This window comes from Columba livia, chromosome 3, assembly GCF_036013475.1.
Source record: "Columba livia isolate bColLiv1 breed racing homer chromosome 3, bColLiv1.pat.W.v2, whole genome shotgun sequence".
In the NCBI taxonomy this organism is placed as follows: Eukaryota; Metazoa; Chordata; class Aves; order Columbiformes; family Columbidae; genus Columba; species Columba livia.
Genome location: NC_088604.1, coordinates 29,886,355 through 29,903,197, shown reverse-complemented (window position 1 = coordinate 29,903,197; position 16,843 = coordinate 29,886,355). Strand labels below are relative to the sequence as shown.

Genomic DNA, 16,843 nt, shown 5'->3' with positions numbered 1-16,843 from the left:
GAACAGAAAGGAAATCTGTTTATGAGACAAAAGGAAATCAGTGTGGGAAAGCAAGACATTTAATGAAAGTTCAGGGAAAATATTGCTGGAGTAACAAGTATAATACATATAGACCTCTGCTCCTGCAGAAAGGGGAAAAGGTTGGGGATAAATATGTCCTAATGCATTGATTTTTCTACAGGTTTAAGGCAGGCATTAGATCGGAAGAGATAATCCCCAAGGTCCTTTCTAGTCTAATTCTCTATGAAATGCTGGAAGTCCGATGCATTTGTTCAGTAACACCACAGGAGCTGACTGGAAACTCTGTGCTCTCCTCAGGGCTCTGCTGAGTAACTAGACTTTCCTTCCATCTTTCCTGTGAGTCACTCTGAGCTCACTGAGTCACTGCTTTCTTGTGAGTCATGGTGAGGTCATTGGATCACCTGTGATGCCTGTGATGTGGGGAGGGGCAGGGGCTGCAAGAGGGTGAAGCTCAGCAGGAGAGTTGGATGGAAATGGACTCCTCAGGGTGGCTGTGGGAGTGGATCAGGCAAGTACCTAGTCTGTGCTTTAAGATGTGGGAGCTGTGAGGTGTTAACATAAATAACTTAACCTCAAAGTCAAATACATCTGAAAAGCTGGCAAAAGATAGCAGATAAGTATAATAGCAAGAGTCAGCAGGAAGGTGGAATGGAGGTGAAAGACAGTAGCAAACCTCTTCGTGGTTTGTAGTTCACCTGGATTATCAAAGTTTGCGCTACCCACCTTCTGCCCCACATGCCACTTCCTCCAGATCCTTAAAATTATATAGAAAAAGCATATAATATTACTGAAATACTTGTAGCTACAAACACTTAAAAAATCCCAAAAAACTTGCACATATAGCACAACTGGCATTGCAATCCACAGCAATCTGAAGAAAATTTAGAGTGTAAATCTGACTTCTATCCCCAAATCAAACAGTAAGCAGCAATCAATGCAACATATTTTACTTCATGTCAATTTTATGAACTTGGTTTATTAAAAGTTATACAATCTTTGTATTCTATAATCATGTCTAATACGTATAAGTGCCATTTTTATTTTAAAAGCACTTCAGTTAGGCTTCTTTAAAAATATCTTATACATCAAATGACCAATAACTCTGAGTTAATTTCGAAAACCATGTTGGGCTTGCTGAATTTCTCTGATTGCTTTTTCTTGGGTTTCAGAGTAGTTTCAATACAAAGGAAGAAGCAAATAATTATGTCACTTTACTGAGTCTGGCTGAGAAGGAGTTAACTTTCCTCATTGCAGCCCATATAGTGCTGTGCTTGTAACTGTAGGTGGAATTATGTCGATAACACACCAATGTTTTGGCTGTTGTTGAACAGTGTTTGCACAGCATCAAGGCTGGCTCTCCAACATCACCTCCAAAGTTTAGTAGGCTGTGAGTGAGCAAGAGATTGGGAGGGGTCATAGTCAGGACAGCTGACCCAAACTGACCAAAGGGATATTCCATACCATACAATGTCATGCTCATGGATAGAATCTAAGAGAAAGGAGGAGGGGAATGGGGTAGGGCATTCACTGTTAAGGTTTTTGTTGTCTTCTGAAGTAACCACTACATGTACTGAGGCCCTACTTCCCAGGAAGTGGCCAGACATCACCTGCTGTTGAGAAGTAGAGAATATTTTTTTTTATTTGCTTTGTTTCCACATGTGGCTTTTGTTTTCTTCCCCTAAACTGCATTTATCTTGACCCAAAAGTTTTGCATCTTATTTTCTCCCCCTGTCCTGCTAAGGAGGGGAGTGAGAGAGTGGCTTGGTGCACACAGGGTAGTCAGCCAAGGTCAACCTACCACAGTCCTTCTGGTGTATCCCACTGGAATGGAGACAAGGACAGTAATCAGGAGAGGTAACGGGCAACACATGGACTTGACCTTGCCAGAGAATGGAATAACTTTGGGGAGTTTTTTTGTTATTTTGATGATGGGGTAAAGGCTGGAGTGTGTATTAACTGCCCACTTACTTTTGTGTGATGATGCTATTTTGACTTTGAGGTATTGTTTTATCCCACTCTACAACTACCTGAATGGAGGCTGTAGTGTGGAGAATGCTGGTCTCTTCTCTGAAGTAACAAGTGATAGGACAAGAGGAAATAGCCTCAAGTTCTGCCAGAGGAGGTTTGGATTGGACATCAGGAAAAATTTCTTCACAGAAAGGGTTGTGAAGCACTGGAACAGATTGCCCGGAGAAGTGGTTGAGTCACCATCCCTGGAAGTGTTTAAGACTAAGTGTTTGAGGTTCTTAGGGACATGGTTCAGTGACAGTGTGAGGTTAATGTTTGGACTTCATGAGCTTGAGGGGCCAAAATGGTTCTATGATGTAAATTAAGATTGTGTGATGACAGTGTATTTTAAAGTTAATTCTTAAATATATATTTCACAGAGGTGAGAGGTGGAATGTATTTGGTTTATGAAGCAATGGTTTGGTAGCAGGGGTGTGCAGGGGTGGTTTCTGGGAGAAGACACCAGGAGCTGCCCCATGTCAGACACAGCCAGTGTCATATGGCAGTGTCAGTGTCACCGCCAGAGAAGACATCCAACCTGTGGCCCATGGAGGGACCAATGCCCCAGCAGGCAGATGTGTCCCGAAGGAAGTTATAGACCATGGAGAGCTCATGCTGGAGTAGGCTCCCAGCAGAAACTGAGGTCTGTAGTAGACACGTGCTGGAGCAGTCCACACCTGAAGGACTGTACCCCTTGGAAAAGACCCATGCTGGAGCAATTAATGAAGGATTGTATCCCATGAGAGGGATGCCATGCTGGAGCAGAGGAAAAGCATGAGGAGAAAGGGACAGCAAAGTGTTATGAACCAATTGCATTCCCCATGCCCCTGCGTTGCTCATTGGGGAGGAGGTAGAAAAGTCATGAGTGAATCTGAGCCTGGGAAGAAAGGAGGGGGGTGGGGAGAAAATGTTTTTGTTTTGTTTTTATTTCTCACTGTCCCACTCTGTTATTAATTGGCAATAAATTAATTTCCCCAAAGTTGAACCTTCCTTTCCTGTGACTGATCTCCCTGCCCTTAACTCATGAACTTTTAATCTTATCGTAAATATTTTTATTTGCTTTGCTTCCACATGTGAGCTTTGTTTTCTTAAACTGCATTTATCCTGACCTGTGAGTTTGTCATCTTATTTTCTTGCCCTGTCCTGCTGAGGAGTGGGAGTGAGAAAGCAGCTTGGTGGGCACGTGGCCACCAGTCAAGGTTAACCAACCGCTCCCAATTAGTCTTTTTGTCCCACAGTACACATATTGTCTCTGCAGAACTTTTTATAGTGTTTTAGAAGGAGAATTCCAAATGAACAATTCAATAGAAAATACTCCGACATTAGTCATCAAGGCATCATTCAAAACCCATTATGTTTAAAGACCAACTTTCATTTACTTAATTGTAACACATCTAGCTACCTTCGCTTTCATCACCATTGGGTATTTCTCATTTAAAACACTAATAATAAGTGATGTCTGTATGTAAAGCTGGAGGTTCCTGAATCTTCTGAGTTAAAAAAGGAAGTCGCTTTGGGGTGGAGGTAACTACTGCATATTCTTGTTTAAAATGGTGCTAGGGCCATGAGTGCTGTTCTTGTTAAGGTAAACAAGTTTCATAAAGGAAAAATTGTTTACAGTGTTTGTCACATGATCAGATTTGTTTTGGAAATGCATCACGGAAGAACCACTTAATTCCTAATCAGGCCTCCTTCCACATACCTTAAATAAATGTATGGTTTACACATCAACCACACTACTGATTTACAGTTTTAACTGATTTGTAGTTTATATTCCTTCAATACATAGAATCATGTCTTGTATCTTTAATCATAATCAGTAAAGTACATTCTTTGCAGAAAATTTAAGGCCCCTTGAGAACCCTGTGGCTCTGATCCACCAGATTAGAAAAAAAAAAAAAAAAAGATAACAAACACCACATATTGGCTACCTACTCTTGTTTTAGGGTTAATATTTTCAATACAGCAAGAGATTTCCTGCCACCTCCCCATGTAAATGTAGGAGTTTCTTTTGGGGAATGACTCTAGTACTGTGATCTTTTTGCTAATCTTTCTATTGAGTTCACTTAAAATCCTAAACTGCTGTCAACATTTTCCTTGTCAGTTCTATTTCTATTCTCTGCTTTTTCAGGAATTTTAGGTTGCTATCTTGAATTTCCCAACTTGTGCCTCTGTTGAATGTCATCTTTTCCCCTTCTCTTCCAAGTTCGTATTAGTCTTCTTATACACCACTGTATTGTATGTTGGAATTGAAATGCACGTTTGAGTATTACATGAAAATAAGGTCAACAACATTGCTTCTCTTTTCCACAAATGCACAACTAACTCAAAAATAATTACTAGGTGTCTAATGTCAGTTAGACATGCAGAATAACTGCCTAACATAATCTAAGGCTTCAGCCTGAACTTTTGAATGTAGTGTTCATTCAAGTCAATTGGAAAAGGTCTGTTGACTGTGGTACAAAATATACTGACCTGTATTGATTTGTTGATGCCTCAACTGAAAAATATCTGTATTGTAGCACAAGAAGTAATGGATTTCAGAGACTGGTACTTCTTTTCTCTGACAGGTGTACCTGTTATAACTTTTTACAAGATGCAAAATATTTCCATCCTCATGTTCAGCCATTTCTTTAGCCTTTTTATTTCAAGAATAGTGGCATGACTCCAGCTACATTTTCTGTTCTCTGCACCTTCACTCAGGAATAAACTCATGCTCTCCTCTCACTCCCAGAGAATTAAACCAGAATTTTCTAATCTGGAATGAAATTTAAGGATTTCTTTCCCTGAACCACTGTCAGAGACTGAAAAGTATAATGTCTCAAACATTGTGGCAAAACCAGTTCATCCAGCCGAAGGAGATGGGTCATCCCTAGGAGCAGGAGATGGGACAAATTGTGATAAGGTGAATTGTGATTACATATTCACAGCAAGCTAATGAACCACAGACAAAGGCTGACTGGCTGACACAGGAGTTGGGGAATGTGTTGAAAGATACATAGCTCCATCTTCTGATAGGCCCAGCACGCCACTAAGGGAAAAGACCCAGACTGCCCAGACCCTTCAAGGTGATCCATGACCCTTGTGGACTTTTCCATCTTTTGCAATAACCCCTGAGTAATGACTGCACAGAGGATCAAAGGTTATGCAAGCAGGCAATCCAGAAGACTATAAAAAGCCCACCTGTGCAAGCAGTGTTGTGGTGCCACACCCAACATCCTGAGGACCACTCCACCAACCAGCCTCATCACAGGAACTGAACAAGACACCGGAGGAAGCCACACATTGCTTGATTGAAGACTACAAACCCCATCATACACAAAGCAGAGCCATAGGATGGTAATATCTCTTTCTTTTCTTTATTTCCTATGCTTCTATTATTTTGCTTTCCTTTTTATATGCAATATAGTAATGTGAGATTTACAGTCCCACATGTGCTGCAAACTTTTTATGCTTAGCAACTGAGCCTAAATATCATATTTCATTCTGCCACCAAATAATTTGCCAATTGGGCCAAGCTGTAAAATAAAAGCCCATATACTCTTTTCCAACCAAGGAGACTGACCAATCTCTTTGCTGATTCATACCTCTGGGTGGCATGTGACAACCACATGGCTGTCTAAAACTAATACCTGGTTATTCAGAACCTCTTTCTAAGTACCTTTAATTAGAACATCATGATTCTTCATTTCTAGATGTTAGACCTTTTAACCAAAAAGCTTCATAACACTTATGCTCAAACTTACCTCATTAAGATTATAATTCATCATGACTTATTTGAAAAATGTATCTAGTTTCAGGTTCCACACAACAAATGCCTTTTGAAGTGCATCACTGGTCTTGATTTTTGTTTTTGTTTTTTTTTTCTTCAGCCACTACCTGGTGTTTTCTTGTTTCCTTTGGATGATGGGTTTCTAAAGTTGTGTCTATAATGTCATGGTAGCTTAAGGATCAAGCTTATCCTCCAGCTCAGACTACTTGTTATTGTTTCTGTGCTGACTTTCATTAAGGTGGCAGGATGGAGCTGGACAACTCTTTTTATAGAAAGAGAAGTTAGGCAGAGAAATTAAGGCAATGGTAAACAGCTCACACCTGAGATGTGTCAATAAGGTGAATGTAAGTGGTCTGAGCCACTGTAGCCCAGAAAATAAGACTTTTGTGGCTGCCTGTATAAGGCCACCAGCTGTGCACTGACCTGGCAGTGCAGGGGCTCAGCCTCACTGTGGCCCGAGCTACGTGTCTCTTGGTTAACCCCTGTGATGGGCCTGCTGCCTCCCTGCTCCAGCTTCTGCTCTGGGGGTGGCCCTGCTGGGGAGAGGTGACACCTCCTCCACAGCTCAGCCCATCCCCTCCTCCCCCACCTGACACCTCCTCCACAGCTCAGCCCATCCCCTCCTCCCCCACCTCACTATCTGACAAACCATAGTCCTTTGTGGTGGGTCCTGATAACACTGGGGACCACTGCCAGGCTGCATCTGCCAATCTGGGAGAAGGAAGCAACCTGTGACAGGGAAACATAAAACCAAACTCAAGCGGACCACAAGCATGATCTGGAAGAAATCATCAACTCCATACTTCTCCTGGGAAAGAGCAGGAGGAAACCCCTAGCAGGCACATCCTGCTCTTCCCAACAAAGCCATCAAGGTGCTGACAGCTCATTACAGCCTGCTCTCATTCTTCCTCCTTCTTCTGAGACTGCCAGCCCAGGGGCACAAGAAGGGAGAGCACAGCACCAAGGGAGATTTCTTTTTTTAATTCTATTTTTTTTCTTTTCCATGGTAAAGCCAGTTAGCTGTATTACTGAGGTTTCTTTGAATTAATTTGGATTATTAGTGAATATTAGTGTAACTGAACAAACACTTTGGGCTGTCAGACTCCTGAAACATTAACTGAGTTAGTAATAAACTCTGCTCTATATATGTGGTTTGTGCCCTTTTGTTTATAAGAAATCCATGATTGTATCATCATCACTTTCTGAGAATTTGAGCCTAATGCTCACCACTGATGCTAAATCAGTTTAAACTTAATATTTGTAGGTGTTGATGAATGTAAGGATAGGATGGCAGGATCAGATTGCCCTTACTCAATTGTATGTCCTTTTGTTTGAAGTGCTATACAACACAATTTTCAGGCAATATCAGAAGCTTAGCTGACCAATTACCTCAGTTAGGATTTCTGCCCTGTTTTTCCCTTTGGAGTTAGAAAGATTTTTTTTCCCCCTTGCTCTTGTGCTTTCATGTGTTACATTATGCATGTAAGTCACAGACTTAGCTATTTTTATCTATTATTTATCTTTTCCTGTCTTTGTTGTATTACTCCATCCCATGCCTTTAATGTTAAAAGTGCCTGTTTTTTGCAGCAAACATAAAAGCATGTATTTCACACTTCAGTGCACTGAACAATAGTTAAAGGCATTCTGATTTAGTCTTGCATTTGAATAAGCTTAATTGTATTCTTATTTTATTTAAGCAAGTTGCAGTATTAACAAAACTCATTAAGGTTGTACTTACTTCTTCCTCAGGGAGAGCTCAGCCATATTTCTCCAATTACATTAATCAGCATGACAGAAATACTAAAGATCTACTTCACATAGTGTCATTGTCTTCCCGTAAAATGGGTCACAGAGACTAAAATATGAAGGAAAGTTATTCTTTGGATACCTTTTATTTGCAGCAGTACTGGCTTTAATTTTTAATTAGATAATGTAATACTTGAGGACTGTCAGTGTGGCACCTCATACAGTCTGAAGTCTTCTCTTTATGAATATTAAATGTATTATCCTGGAACTAGGTACTCACGATTTCATAGCCTGTGAACCTCAGCCATTGAGAAAACACCTTCAGATCTCAGAATTATATGTCTTACAAAGCAAAAAGCTTGAAAATTATATTGAGTAACTAATTTATTCCAAATTGTAATTAGTAAAATTTTAAAATACAATGTCATTTTTGATTTGAAGAAGTTTTTAAACTCTTCTGTTCTCAGTATGACAAAGCCTAAGACACTTGCTGACTCTAATCTGCTGAATCGTTTCCCCATCTGCATGGAGAGACGTAGTATTCTTTGAGGGTGACCATATAAGTTCCCAACATCACAGAATTTTGTAACTTAAAGCCAGCTCTAAATGTCTCCCTTCAAATACCCAAATACCTGTATTATCTGAGTGACAGTACGTACAAAAAGTAAAAGCTGACATTAACATCACTGCTTTGTACAGATTGCTTTCCCCTCTATACAAAGAGAAGCATTTTCCTCTGCTTTATGCTCTTGCAGCAGACACTGGCTGTTAAAATGTCAAAAGCAGAGACTGAATCAATTTCTGTCCATGATCTGTTTTGAGATTCTCACCTGAAAAGTTTAGCACATGGGAAAGTTCATGCTGTTTTTATGGGAGTAATATGACCCTCTCTGTTTTTGTGTGAGTTACAACCATCACTGTAAATACTTTGTCAGGTGAGAGTCCTACTCTTCACAAAACAGGAGAGGCACCTGTATTAATATAATCTTAATGTAAGTTTTACCAGCCCATTATTTTGTCTTTGTCTGGTAATGAGTGGAGAAACAGGAAATCCTTGTAAAAATAATTACCTTTTTTTTTTTTTAACACCAGATTCTTGTCAATTAAGATTTTCGTCAATTAAGATTTTCAGTGAAAGCAACTTAAAAGAGCTGAGAATTTAGCTCCTAAACACTCCTACTCACACACAACACATATTTTTTGAATTATTTTGTAACTTTAGTAAAAAAAACATATTCACTTGGTGTTTTGATAGGATTATTTTCACTGAATATCTCTGAACAAGACAAAAAGGTGGTGGTGGCAGCAGGGAAATAGGTTGGAAAACAGTGGCATGGGCGCAAAAGCCAGCCTAGTAGGGTTGTTCTAAAATGAACATACACATGACTGAGGAAATTTGATATTTACAACATTATTAGTGGACTCAACAACCATAAATTATTTAAATATCAAAGATTAAAAAATGAAAACAAAAGCATATTCTACTGAGACTACATATTAATCACAACGTTATTGGAAGAACTGTTAAATTTGCATGATAAGGTCACAATGTACTTTATAATAGCCTGAAGGTTTTAGATAAATATAGACAAATTTCCATAATAAGCTATTATTATTTTACTACTAGTATGTTTCTTTTCTCTAAAAGCATAGGTAATCTGGGTTTGTATTGCTGGTTTTTTTAAATAAATAAGTAAATAAAATAGAACTACTTACTTCCCATTGGGTAGAAATTGCTGGAAAACAATAAAAAGTTCAACAATGAAATACTGTTTCTCTCTCTAATTTTTATAGGTATTGATTCAATATTTTAGTCATCTGAATGATAGCTATCAATTTGATATCAACATATGTATTGAGGTACATGTCTTAGTTTTATTAAGGAAAATTTTTGAGAAAAAAGTTAAAGAACAGACTGTAGAAAAGCAGAGATTTATTTATTTAATATTTATCTTTTTTACTTTTTTAATGAAGGCCTTAGGTTGTTGGGGTTTTTTTTGTTTGTTTTAGTTTTTGGTAATTTTTAGGTTAATGTCATTGGCTGGTGATCTTGTGGTTAAGATTACGGTGACCATCTCAATTCATTTAGGTATTTCAGAAGCACTTATTACTGTCTCAGTTTCACCAGCCTTTTCACTGAAGATCACTTCAAAGCTTCAGCTCATACAGAAGATACCTATGTCCCCATCTATTAATATTTTAGTTCTGGTCCAAAACTGCTATAACTTGCAATTGACAGCCTAATAAACTTTAATGTTTCTAATAAGTTACATTTCATAATATATTTAAAATTTCATTGTATGTATTAATAATAATTTCCATTACATATACATGTGTCCCCAGTGAGAATACCACCAACATTTTGCCACTGGCCTAGACTATTGGCATGGGCTTCATACAAGGTATGAGGTAGATTCCTAATGAAACCGCTTGCTTTTGATTACTTCTGTTTTAACAATCTTCTTCATCTTTCAGTTTGGCTCCTCTTTTGCTAAGTCACATGGCCTGATGACATCACAACTATGGCACAAAATTCATTAATTTGTGCACAAAGCAGCACAACTGAACAATGCCCAGTATGTTCTATATATAAATTAATTCTACAGAAAATGTTGACCACTGAAAGGAGGAAGCAGAAACAAGTTATAATATGTTTATCTTGTAGAAAAAGAGTGGGTCCAAACCCAGAGACAATTGTCAATATGCTATGCTTCAGCAGAGTTTGGCCAGAATCTTCTTTTTACAATGCATCAGCTGATTATATTCCATATGTTAGGAAAATCCTAATCTGGTTCTCCAAGGGTGCTGTAACATGCTCAATAGCTCTAATGAATAAATACAGTACATGTACACCATAAAGGAGGACTGGATCACCCACTAGGGCTGACTGCTGAATAACTTACCTGTGTTTATTTTTCAGTGATATACAACATGACACGTTTTTGTGATCTTTTTACCACTGTATTTATTAAATTCCCTTTTAACCTTTTTTATTTCTTTAAATCAAGGGAATATCAGTGAACAGCATCTTAATTCATCTTATTTCATTGTTTAGCTTTGTACTATCTTCTTCCAGAAACTGTAATGAGTATGTGAGCATATTCTGATGTGTATGCTTTTCTATTTTCTTGTCAAATACTGCCACCCTGTCTTCCTTCCCTGTTGACAGATGAATCCTATTTGATTAATATGGTAAATATTTAATAGCTTCTTTCTGACAACAGCTGGGGCCAGATTATACAAATGCACAACTCATTAGTAAAAAGACTTAACTGTAGTTCATGGTTTTGCCTTCATTCTGGGAGTCCTAGATTTCCAATACTGAAGCTATTCAGGTCAAGCCAAGGAGAAACTGGCTATGCTATTTGGGCATCTTATGCATTGTGCACCTAAAGTATATACTTCATTTCTAAGCATGAAGGTCAGGTCAAGCAAGTAAAAGGTAAATTTTTCCTTGCTGAGTATCTGTTAGACTCCTCTGCACCATAAAGAATATATTGCATAAGATAGATTACTGTGCTAAATTGTGGCTGTCCTGAAGACAACACATGAACTTGAACTTACAAAGCTCAAGGGAAGCGCTTTTAATTCCAATTACCTTGGCAAGATAGCCATTACCTCTTTGCTTATTTGTGAGAAAGGACTCACCTGGGTTTGTTATATAGTGTGGTATCATTCTCTGCCAGAAACAAAGGACGCAAGTTTAACACTTCTTCTTACTTCTAAAAGACTAGGTTGGGGTGTTTATTAGTTTTGGAAAGTCACATTGTCTGATATTGTCTTTTTCTCACGTTATTTAGTATAGCATCATAGAATCATTTTGGTTGGAAGAGACCCTCAAGATCATTGAGTCCAACCGTTAACCTAACTCTGGCACTAAACCATGTCCCTAAGGCCTCATCTATATGTCTTTTAAACACCTCCAGGGATGGTGACTCCACCACTTCCCTGGGCAGCCTGTTCCAATGCCTGACAACCCTTTCCGTGAAGAAATTTTTCCTAATATCCAATCTAAATCTCCCTTGGTGCAGCTTGAGGCCATTTCCTCTCATCCTAATAGAACCTAAGTACTCTGAAACAACAAAGAGGAAAATAAAAGTTAAATGTTGAAATACTGTTCTAGATCCAGAAGTTCAAGAATGATTATTAAATGGAAAGAGGGTAGTAATTAGAATACTCCCTTTACCAAAAATTTGTGAACATGTATACTGCTCCTCAACATTTCTTTCAATGTATAAATTACTTAGGATCCTTTTCTTCATTCTCATCTCTCTCTTTTCTTCTGCAAATGACCACATATCTTTCAAAAACTCTTTGTAGAATATTGAACTAAACAAACTCTAGAAGCTGAATTAAACAATTTGCCTCATTGTCTTTCAGTATCAGATATGCTTTTCAGCCATTAAATATTCTTACATACTTCTCTGAACTTTTTGTTTATTACCACCTTCTTGAGCTACAAACACTAGCACAGAATACAACATTCTGATTATGGTTATTCCACTGCCACAAACAAAGCTAATGTGACATGTCCAGTCTTGTTAATATCTTACAGTTTGTACATCCAAGAATGACTTTATATCTTTTGGGCCAAACCTTACTGCAAGTCTTCATTCCTATTAATCTATTTATTTACTAGAAGTGCCAAATATCTTCCAGAACCAAAGTCACTGTTCTGCATTCTGTACTTTTGTTCTATATTGTACCTTCTGGTTAATTAACTCTTTGTCTTGTATTTCAGGTCATTAGTAGAACTATTTAAGAGTCCAGGACCAAAGCTCCAAAAATACAGTTAATATGGCCACTATGAGTATTTTTGTTTGCAGTGACTTTGGAGGCCCAGGACCTCATTAGGCTTTTAGTGCCTTTCTGTCTATTTTGCTGATTTAATAGCTTGCTATTTTAAAAAGTTACACTTCCTATTCAAAGAGCTTGCAAAGAAAGATATATTTCACCTGTGTAGTTAATCATACTTTATTTAGTCTGTGTAATGCTTTATTATGCTAACTGCTAATGATGCAATAATTCCATGCTAGTCAATATGTACTTAATGGCACTGGTTCTTACCTTACGCTACACAAAACACATAGGAGAAAAACAGGGATACAGGGGAGGTGCCACCTGATTTGTGTACCTTTTTCATGAAGGAGAAAGGCACAAACTTTAAAGTGTCTTAGAAAGGTATGTGTACTATCAGGTGTGATAGAGAAACAGTATCATACAGTGCTCATAATGAAATATTTTTCAAATACTAGACTGTAATCTAGAACCTATGAAAATAAAAGAAGAAAGTATTGTTTTAATATTTTTGCATGTGGAATTGTTCATGTACATATCACTAAGAACTAAAAAAAAAAAAAAAAAGGCAATGAAAAAGAGATATACTAAATCAATTTTTGAGTACATCATTTAATTTTCTGCAAAGGAGCTATCTAGATATCTTTGGTTAACCATGCTACAAAGTAAGCATATGAAATACACTGTTCACTCACACTCCCTTTGAATATTTTTCTTCCATGTCTTTGAGCTATGGTTGATTTTTTTGGCTTCAAATCAGCTGGGATAAGAAAAGTATAATTTGATAATGTTTTGTGTTTTATGCTTCTGTGACCATTAGGGAAGGGTGGATCTTAACGATCTGTACACTTCCATGTCAATCACCAGAATGAATTCGTTGACATTTATGTCTTAAACAATACACACGTATTTGCTGTCAAGTGTTATTTGGCTGTACAAATATTTATCTGCTGTAGAATTGACTGTATTAGCATAATCTGACAAATAATCAATATTTATCTGAAGCTCTAGAGTCCTGACAGCTAATCCTAAATAGCATAATTGGATGGAGAACCATGAAAAAGATTTATATGATATTTGACCTACTTCCAAAGTTCTGAATATATTCTGCAATTTCCAAGATTGAAAATTTCAGTTTAACTATTAGGATCTCAGAATACCAACTGAACAGAAATTTGTGCAAGTGTAAATCAGTAAGCGACAGCAGTACTTTGTGCTAATGTAAATTTATAAAGCCAAGGTTCTGCATGGGAAATTCAATGACAGGGCTTCTTCTTTAAAGAACACCTTGAGGATTAGGAGATTAAGGAAGGTATTAATTTTATTAATTTAGAACTGTTTGGAAACATTGTTTTTAACAAGAAGTCTTTTAAGACCAGAAAGAAGTAGGCGAAGGGTGATTATGGTAAGAGAAGATTAATAAGGAGTGAAAAATTAGAAGAGGGAAAGAAAAGAAGGAGCTAGTTAATTAAAAATAAAGAACACATATAGTAATATTCAGTCAAGTGGTTAAGGCAGTCACTTAAGATGATTGAGAAGATGATGTTTTTCTCTCTCATTTTGATGAGAAATTCTGTAAAGAAAAATTTTTCTAGAGATTAATCAAATTTCTTGGATTTTTATATTTGTTTTATGAAAGAGCTTTCTAGTATTTCATTAAATTATACCAACCATTTTTATTTAGGATGATGAATTTCCCTTGGTATCAATATCTGATCAATTCTGAAATATTGTGGATTCTATCTCTACAGTAGCAGGAACTAAACTTTTACTCCTTTATACTGTTGAGCTAAGGCATTTTGAATTGTTATTTGAGGAAAAGATTTGAAATTTACATCTCAGGACCTTTCTTGCTGGACATGTATATAATTTACTACTGCATATTAAAGCTGATTCAGTAGTCATTTCCTCCTGCTTTGTAACTACTAAAAATGTTTAATTAAAAAAAATCCCCTAAAGTCTCAAGCTAGAAAATAGTTGAAATCAAACCAAAATGAGTCCTTCCTACTATGCATGTGTGATACTGCAAAGCCCAAAGGCTGTTCTGTAACTTATTTTCAAAATATTTTGTAAACGTAAATGTCAGAGATTACAAATTGAGCAACAAACAGGTATGCCCATGTATACACTTGTAACTATTTGTCAGATTTAATAGAGACACAGCTAGACCAGATTTTTTACAACCTTAATCTTTAACTGACTGCTTCAGTACTGAGTCTAATCCAGTTTCATTAACTTGAATACTTAAATCAACTATCTCATTATTTTGATCAAGAGGAACCTAAACAGTATCAAGATTTCTGTCACATAGTATTTTTTAAAAATATTTCTATAAGTATCCATTTGTTTGCATATAGTTATAGCTTTTTACAGAGAGGAAGCAACATGAAATTTGTTGACTATTGATTAAAAGTTTGAACTACTTCATCACATGAGATAAATTGTCACTCAAAAAAATTACCAAAATGTTCAGCAGTACCCAGTAGTTCTTACTCTTGAAGTCAAAGTCCCTATTAGTTTTCTTCCTATTAGAGTGATGCTAACACTATGTCTTAGCAGAGGTGGGTATGAACCAAATCTTCAGGTCCTGGCACCTTCCATTTTGAAAACTGTTATCATGAATCATTGTTAGTTCTAAATTTTGCATGTGAGTCCTATCTTTACTTTTTGTAAATTCAGAGGAAGAAAAAATACCTAAACAAAATTCTGTGAAGCCCTAGCGGTCCCTCAATGGGGCACAGCTCAAAACTCTAATTCCATCTTGAATTCAGCATGCACTTTACTTACTGTGACTAACAGAGTAGCTTCAAAAGCAGTGACTTCAGACATAGGTTTAATAAAACTCATCATTCTGGACAATACTGTACTATGCTATATATCATATAGAAGCCCAGTAACTACAGTGGGACCACATGTCTTCCAAGCCAGGGCTTTGTATTCTCTGCCTATTTTAGTACTATGTGTTAAAATGTCTGCATTTTATAATAGCTTTCTTTTTAACTCAGCTATAAATATAATCAAATGGGTAAAGGTATCCTAGGAGTGTTAGTTATCAGTGTGGAAGCCTGTGTTTTCTAAGGTATTTAATAAAGCTTAATTTAATACTCTCAGTAATGCAAGACTAGGGTTCTATTATTGTTATTTCTCTATTTAGGTAGTATTTCCAAACACTGGTTGCCTCAGAAAAGTCTCTTTTTGTGCACTTTGAGTTAGATTATGTGATGATGGTTACCTTGCTGCTTACTAGTAAACCTTCATGCGGTGTTAGTCCTGAGGAATTTAACATTGTATTTTGAGATGTACGATGTTGACAGAAGAAAATAAACTAGCAAGTTGAGTCTAGGATCGTTTGCATATTAAAAAGGGATTTTTTTTCAAAGATATGCTAAAAGAGAGACTGAAATTTGTCTGACCTATCTGGTGCCTGCCACCATTTGTCCTTGAGTAAAATTAGGTAAGTAATTTTTTTTTTTTTTTTAAAGAGTATCTTGTAAAATACCATCAGAAAAATATGAATTATATAAATAAAAATATGTGGGGTTTTTTTCTTTAATTTAAGCAGATGGTGCAGCCAATCTGTATAACAATACTGTATCTCTGTTCATGAATGTAACATTCTACAAAATGCTGGAGGGACAGATATAATGGGAGAATTTTTAGTTAAAAAAAAATAATCTTCAAATAGCCTGTGAGAGTCTACAAATAGACTTTTCTGCCAAGCAAAGTACTGATGTACATACTCAAGCTTCTGTAGAAGAACCATTATTTTGACTTTCAGGGGGCCAGAAAATCATACCCCAGTCTGCTGAAAAGATCTACAAGACACCTGTTCTTACCGAAGAAGCAACCTAGTGTGGAATGAAATTGTGCTGCTTACAGTAGTTATGTTGCAGCTATTTTACACATTTCCTTTGTTTTTTTTTTTTTTCCTGGGTGCTTAAAATTTGTCTCCCCATACAAGCAAGTAGAAAGATGGCAAATAATTTTCCATTTTTACAATGTGTTACACCCTTCTAGTGAAAGTATGAGACAGTTTAGTTTATATATGCTTCCAGGCAGATAACTAAGGTTCTGCAGTGTTCTGGCCTAATGAAAATCTGAATGAGCTCTTTGGAGTACAAGATAAGAATGTCTGAAGTTTAGCCATAATCTACAGATGATTATATGAAATGCTGAGGATGTATCAAATGTAATGTTCAAAATTTAATTCAGAATCCCCAAATCAAGTTCCTTATTGTGATCATAGGCATAATTCATCAGCATGAAGCAGTTGTTTGGTAGCAACTTTAAATTTAGGCTTCTAAAACCTTTTCCATTGTAGCACTGAATGTGTGTCATTTTTCCTTTATAGGTAATATAACTGCTAAATAGTTTTACTAAATAACTCTGCCTGCCTTTGTCTAACAGGGAAAGCCCATTTGGGAGTTTTAGTTGTTAGTCTAACTAATCATCATTTTAAAATCCCAAGACCAAATTAAAAACTCTCTATTCTTACTTTGA

At 36.8% G+C, this 16,843-nt stretch overlaps 1 long non-coding RNA gene across 2 annotated transcripts in view; it reads left to right on the top strand.

Moving 5' to 3' along the window:
- The window catches only part of LOC135578986 (uncharacterized), a 60,974-nt gene that overhangs the window by 28,661 nt on the left and 15,470 nt on the right, over positions 1-16,843 (top strand). Inside the window, exon 2 of one of the 2 annotated variants that reach the window (XR_010471182.1) lies at positions 4,599-5,367. The exons of the other annotated variant lie outside the window; for it this stretch is intronic. This is a non-coding gene — a long non-coding RNA (uncharacterized LOC135578986). The remainder of the gene's footprint in view (positions 1-4,598; positions 5,368-16,843) is intronic. 2 annotated transcript variants of the gene reach the window in all.